This window comes from Aegilops tauschii, chromosome 6 (assembly GCF_002575655.3).
Source record: "Aegilops tauschii subsp. strangulata cultivar AL8/78 chromosome 6, Aet v6.0, whole genome shotgun sequence".
Classification (NCBI taxonomy): Eukaryota; Viridiplantae; Streptophyta; class Magnoliopsida; order Poales; family Poaceae; genus Aegilops; species Aegilops tauschii.
In genome coordinates, this window is record NC_053040.3 from 341,684,632 (window position 1) to 341,690,544 (window position 5,913).

Consider the following 5,913-nt stretch of genomic DNA (forward strand, 5'->3'; position numbering starts at 1 on the left):
TTTTGTTCATCGGATTTAAAAACTTTCATCAAAAAATTTGTTATTCAAGTTAAAAAAAGTTCATCAAATTCCTAATTTGTTCATAGATTTTCAGAAAAATATGTTCATTCAATTGAAAATTTGTTCATCCATTTTTTCCAAAAACAATGTTCCTTAATACAATATTTATTCATTAAGTGAAAATAATGTTCATGGAATTCAAAATTTGTTCATCAAATTCAAACAAATGTTCGTCATTATTAGAAAATTCACGTAAACAATTGTTCTTCAAAATAAGAAAATGTTCATTAAAATTCAAAAAATCGTCATTCTTTTGAAATCACACACATTTTTTGAATTCAACAACTGTTTTGAATCTGTGAGCATTTATCATTTCCTGAACATTTTTTTAGATCACGAACAATTTTTGAATTCACGAACATTTCACTATTTGTAACTTTTCTGAAATCTTGAATTATTTTTAGAACAGAAAAAAGCAAAAAAAAAGTGCTGCCCGCTTTTCCTGCCCCGCACGTGGGTCGGCCGATGAGGGTAGCTGGGTGTGTGTGTGTGGGGGGGGGGGGGGGGGGGGGGGCTCGTTGGTTCCCTGGCGCTGTACGCGCCAAATAGGAGGGCCGCAGATAGGGGCCAACTTTGTGCTGCCATATAGGCCGAACTGAAAGTGTTATGCACAAATCTGTAGTTTGTTCAAACCTAGTTAAAAAAAAGTTCGTGTCCACGAGCCGGCAGTCGAAGTAAAATCGCGGCAGACGGCGAAGTATCTGCATACACGCCGCCACCCAGCGCGAACTTCTAATCTAAACCCGAACCCCAGATATTCCTCCGTATATAACTGCCCGTCCGTCCACAGAGATCCCATCATCGCCGCCGGAGAGCAGCTCAAGTTCCAGCCTCCCCCTCCATACCACCCAACTCAGCACGGTCAGGGCTGAGATCTTCCAATTCGTTTGATTTTCCTTCCGACCTGTTCTTTTCCTTCAAGTGATGGCAGTGACAATTTGCAGATACTCAAGCTCAGCAGACCAAATCATAAGTTTTCTCTTAGGAGTTCATTTGTATGCCGATTATCCCGCTGAACCGAGCCATCTGATGCCTGATTTTTCAATCTTCCGTTCATTTTTCTTTTCTTTATCCGGATTCTTCTCTTTCATGTTTGGTATTTTTGTTTTGTATTGGAGGGCGTAGTTGCGATGAGGATAACAAGCTCCCTCTTCTAAAAGGATTGACAACATCGCTGGCAGAATCGAACCAATTAGATATTGCCACCACTGACTAACTATGTCGTACCCTCCAATCGTTCTTCACTGTTGATCTTCGTTTGCTTTTTCTCTACAATATCTCTTTGGACCGTGAGGATTTATTGATGCATAATCCAACACTTGATCCGAGGCCGGCTTGAGCCATCCATTGATGTCATCTTTTGCATATGAGTCCATCAGAGATCAGGTTTGTTTTATTTAATTTGTTTTGATTTTTTTGTTGATTCGCTCAGTATCAGGGGATAAAACCATGAAACAATCTTAGGACACCTTCTAACACACAGTGCCTATTTTCCTGTGAATGAGAAGGCATTTATATTATGATGATACGCCTTTTTTTCTTTCGTTTTTTAGTCCAATCTGTCTTCACGTTAGATCTATATATAATGCAATTGACACCCATGATGATTAGCTTTATGTTGGAATTACCGTCTGATATCAGATGACGATATTTCAGCTCTTCTGAGGCTTGAAACCAGTAGCTTTAGGTCTTTACTGTTAGTGGTGTTAATCTTGTTTCTTAGATTGTCACTGTGAAGATTCTCAGACCATAGGAAGTGCCGTATGACACTGTAAACAACAACTGCTTCTCTCTACTGCAAGTGTCCTCCTTCGGTCATAACCTTTGTGGTTTGGTCTGGGCTGGAATCTTCATTTGTAGCTAGTTTGATTCAGCTGTGTGCGTGATTTTAAGCAGGTCTCTGAGGGATTCTATTCAATATTGTTTGCTCTGTTTTTTTGGCTTAGTAGTATCTAATTGCTTGTATATAGGCCTGATGCCTGATCAACATTATTTGATCAACTGGGGAAATAATATGGCTATGATGATAAATTTAAGGCTTGTTTCTCAAAACATTCGCAGATGCCGCCTAAGAGCTTTCGCCCTGACAGGCTTGAGAGCTAATGCTGTTAATTCCTTCCTTGGATGTCCGAGCCTTGTTAATATCCCCATTATATGTTGTTTCTATTTTAGTCTGTTGTCTTCCGGTGCTTTTTTTTGGCATTGCAAATGATGATAAATTTAAGGCTTGTTTCTCAAACATTCGCAGTTGCCGCCTAAGAGATTTCGCCCTGCCAGGCTTGAGAGATGATGCTGCTAGATTCTTCCTTGGATGTCTGATGCAATGCAGCATTTTAACCATCTATTCTTTTTGTGCATTATGATATGATAGCTTCAGTTTCATGACCAGTCTCATTTTGCGCTTGTTTTCCTTTTTGTATTTTTATTATTGTTTGTGCGAGTTTGAGATGTAGATGTTCATAGTGTTAACTTATTTTGTGGATCTGGGTCCTCACGTTTGGATTTGGTCAGGCGCGGCTCGGGCCTTGCAGGGGTGAGTGTGGCCTCTTTGTGCTCTGGCCTTGGCCGGGTCACACGAGTGGTCCGGCCTGATGTGGGCCCGCTGCTTGGCCGCCTAGCATCCTAGGGTTGCGTAATGTAGAGGCTCGTGATGGAAGTAGGAGCGTGCTTGTTCGATGTTTCGTGTTCTTTGATAGTGGCGGTCTGATCTTTCGTGTTCATTGATAGGCGCACGCAGGAGTTTGGTCATGGTTGAGATTCGAGGTGGTTCGTGGCCTTTGACTGCATGTCTTTGGTACCTATGAGCTTGGTGCTCAACAAGATTGGCGGTTTGTGCCGTATCTATTGACTCGGCATTTGGTTTGCGGTTGGTAGATCTAGTGATTGGTGTTGGTCGATGGCCTTCGTAAGGTGTGGTTGGCTGCTTCGACGATGGGCTTATTAAACTGTGAGCTAGCTCGGTGGTGGTGCTAGGTGGGCGCCATTGTGTGGATGAGGTGATGCCAGAAGCTTGGTGAAAACCTTGTCTTGGTTTTGGTCATGACCAGTAATGGTGGCGACCATGGTCGCCGCTTCCCTTCTTGCAGGCACCGCTGTTTTGCTTCCACACCCATCTTGCGTGGATCATTGCAGCTTCGGGGGTATCCATGAAATCGTCGAAGTCGGCCGGGTTATCTTGCGCCGGTGTCGGGTTGGGCGTTCCGTCGAATAGCTTGCGGGCGTCATGTCATCTTTTGCATCCCGATGGCAGATTGGCCGGCGTTGGACCCAGTCGTGACGTTGAGGTCGATGCTGACCGTGGGAGCGGGGGTGGCCGGCGTGATCACGCTACCGTCCAGTGACGTGTAGAAGCGGGTCGCACCATGGTCGTGCGTCGGATGGAGACCGCCCATCTACGATGTTGTGGAAGAGCTCGGCGACTACCCCTGTGAAGGTCGAATGGCCGACGAGTAGGTGCTCGCTGCGACCATGGCGGCAAGAATAGTTGGCATGGGTCGGTTGAGCCCTAGCACGACGAGGGTGTCCTGTAGCGCTGCCTGCGTGGCCTTGGCGAAGAGGGCCTCGTTATCCTCAACGGCGGCCTTGTGTTGCGCAGCCGCGACGTTGATGGCGGCCTGGGCGGAGGCTTTCCTCTCCGCTGTTTCTCGGGAGAGCTGCGCTGGCATGAGCACCTTCTTGGGTTTCTTCTTCTTTTGGGTCGCGTGGCGGGAGGCGGTGGTGGCTGGGATGCCGGCGGTGGTGTCGTTTGGGGCGGTGGCCATGGCAGGAGCAGGAGGGCGGGAGGATTTTTTGGAGAGCAGGGGGAATTAAAATTTTGTGCCCCCGACGTGCGTGCCAGTGGGTGTTCAAGGACATGCGTCCCGCGCGCCACGCCCTATTCGTTTCGACGCAAATGCAGCCCAAATATGGGCTGGAAATGGGTCACGGATGGAGAGAAAATGGACGCCTGTCCATTTGCGTCGGCGTGTTGGGCCGCGTTTTTGAGAGAGGAAGAGAGCATGGAATGGAATATCTCTGGAATTTCGCTACCGGACGGTACACAAAGGGCTGATGTCCTTGTTAAACCACAAGGTCAAAGTTATCGGTTAAGCTTACCACTAACTTTGATGCCGGTTATCGTGGCCTTGCAGCGTGCAAAAGCAGAGATATCCTGGCCACTTGATTACGACTTCCATACACGCCAACACTGCCATCTAATGGCGGTCGACAGCCTGAATTAGTGCAGGATTGAAATGGACTGCACCCGTGTTCAACTCCATATCGTTTTCTCCCTTCCCTTTTACCGGCACGCTTTGTGCTCACGGGCGCGCGATGTGCCCAGATATTTCCGTGTCATGGGCTCATGGCAGTCTTGCTGTGCTGCATGCACCGACGATCTTTGTAAGTGGGAACGGACGGACATGGTCAAGCCGTGGCATCAGAATTTTGCCCAGCTCCGGCAGCTACCAGATTCTTCAGTCACGGGACTCTCGGCATAGGAACAAAATTAACCAATAACAGCTTGCTTTTCCTTTTCTTGCAATTCCAGTGGGCCGCGAGCACATGACGCCCGGCGATATAAACTGCTTTTCTGAGAGATTTTAGTAAGTCGGCACAAAAATCCGCAGCGAAGAGGCTAAATCCTCCCAGGAATGGGACGGTAGTGCGTGATCGATTGCTCCGGACCACTAGCCCCATGATCGAGCGCTATAAATAGGGCACAGGGCATCCACTGCAAGCACATCACAAGACGAACCCAGACGGTCAAGAGATCAAGGAAGATACCATGGAGTGCGGCCGTAGGCAATGGCAAGCGCAGCTGGCGGGGCTCGCGCTCGCGTTCCTCCTCTTTGCGCCTGAGTTGGTGCAGTGCGCGGGCGCCGAGGCCGACGGCGAGAAGGACGGGCTGGCGTCGCCGGGGAAGACTGTGCCGCCGGTTCCGCCTGGGTGGACCGGCGACTCGGGGTCCGCCCAGGGGTCCAGCCCTGACGGCTCCACCTGGAAGTACGAGTGGGGATGGGCTGCCGGGCCTGTTGGAAAGGGCTCCGGTTTCGGATACGGTTACGGTTACGGTGGCAGCGGTGATGCAGGCGGCGGGGGCGAAGGTGGTGGCAGTGGCGGAGGAAGCGGAAGAACGTTTGGTCCACGCGATCGCGGATACGGTGGATATCCCGGTGGCTATGGTGGCAACGGTGCTGGTGGTTATAATGGGGAAGGAGCGTTTGGCGGCGAAGATGGTGGCGCTGGCTGGAACAAGCGCGGTGGATTCCGCGGTGGAGGGACGCAGAAGAAGCAGGACGGTGGCGGTAAAAACTGAAGCCGCCTGTGTCGTTACTCTCTTAGCCATGCAGAGATGCGATCAGTATACGTCATGGCAGAAATCATAATGCTAATATAGCTAAAGCAGTCTATATACTTCTATAATTAAACGATGGTGTACTTGTACGGTTGTACCTATGAATGGTGTATATGATTGTTGCATGTTCTCTCAGTCTCGACTCGATCCGTATCAGGGGTCGATGTGCTGATGCATGTATGTATCACTTCGCTTCGTATTTTTCTTTGCCTGATGCCAATCGTCCAATATAATCGACGACTCGACGAGGTTAAGTAAAGGTGTTCAGAGCATTTACATGCGGGCGCCTCAAACAACCTTAAATCATCTGGACGGACGGACCGATCATCGTTCAGTCAAAAAACCGATCTATCCGAGCGCCTCAAACCGGTCTCAAACGCTCGGGCTATCCGGCACCTCTCATATCCTGCCCAAATGTAGGCGAATATGAGGTGACCCGGTTGCGACCAGGCGTGTTCGCCATGTTAGCACGACCCACAACCGTCCCCACAAAATATCCTAATCCAGAAATCCTAGTT

At 48.8% G+C, this 5,913-nt stretch overlaps 8 non-coding genes across 8 annotated transcripts; all 8 read left to right on the forward strand.

Moving 5' to 3' along the window:
- Positions 1–983: 983 nt before the first annotated feature.
- On the forward strand, positions 984–1,087 carry LOC120967668 (small nucleolar RNA Z107/R87). The gene has a single exon (XR_005761394.1). It is a non-coding gene; the product is annotated as a small nucleolar RNA Z107/R87 (small nucleolar RNA).
- A 93-nt stretch (positions 1,088–1,180) lies between these two features.
- Positions 1,181–1,276, forward strand: LOC120967532 (small nucleolar RNA R30/Z108). Its single transcript, XR_005761282.1, has one exon. It is a non-coding gene; the product is annotated as a small nucleolar RNA R30/Z108 (small nucleolar RNA).
- A 67-nt stretch (positions 1,277–1,343) lies between these two features.
- On the forward strand, positions 1,344–1,436 carry LOC120967683 (small nucleolar RNA snoR31). The gene has a single exon (XR_005761409.1). It is a non-coding gene; the product is annotated as a small nucleolar RNA snoR31 (small nucleolar RNA).
- Positions 1,437–1,490: 54 nt separating this feature from the next.
- Positions 1,491–1,590, forward strand: LOC120967664 (small nucleolar RNA snoR31/Z110/Z27). Its single transcript, XR_005761390.1, has one exon. It is a non-coding gene; the product is annotated as a small nucleolar RNA snoR31/Z110/Z27 (small nucleolar RNA).
- Positions 1,591–1,654: 64 nt separating this feature from the next.
- LOC120967674 (small nucleolar RNA snoR77Y) lies at positions 1,655–1,733 on the forward strand. Its single transcript, XR_005761400.1, has one exon. It is a non-coding gene; the product is annotated as a small nucleolar RNA snoR77Y (small nucleolar RNA).
- Positions 1,734–1,786: 53 nt separating this feature from the next.
- On the forward strand, positions 1,787–1,969 carry LOC120967652 (small nucleolar RNA Z112). Its single transcript, XR_005761377.1, has one exon. It is a non-coding gene; the product is annotated as a small nucleolar RNA Z112 (small nucleolar RNA).
- A 106-nt stretch (positions 1,970–2,075) lies between these two features.
- Positions 2,076–2,196, forward strand: LOC120967517 (small nucleolar RNA SNORD14). The gene has a single exon (XR_005761268.1). It is a non-coding gene; the product is annotated as a small nucleolar RNA SNORD14 (small nucleolar RNA).
- Positions 2,197–2,263: 67 nt separating this feature from the next.
- LOC120967519 (small nucleolar RNA SNORD14) lies at positions 2,264–2,383 on the forward strand. The gene has a single exon (XR_005761270.1). It is a non-coding gene; the product is annotated as a small nucleolar RNA SNORD14 (small nucleolar RNA).
- Positions 2,384–5,913: the final 3,530 nt, after the last annotated feature.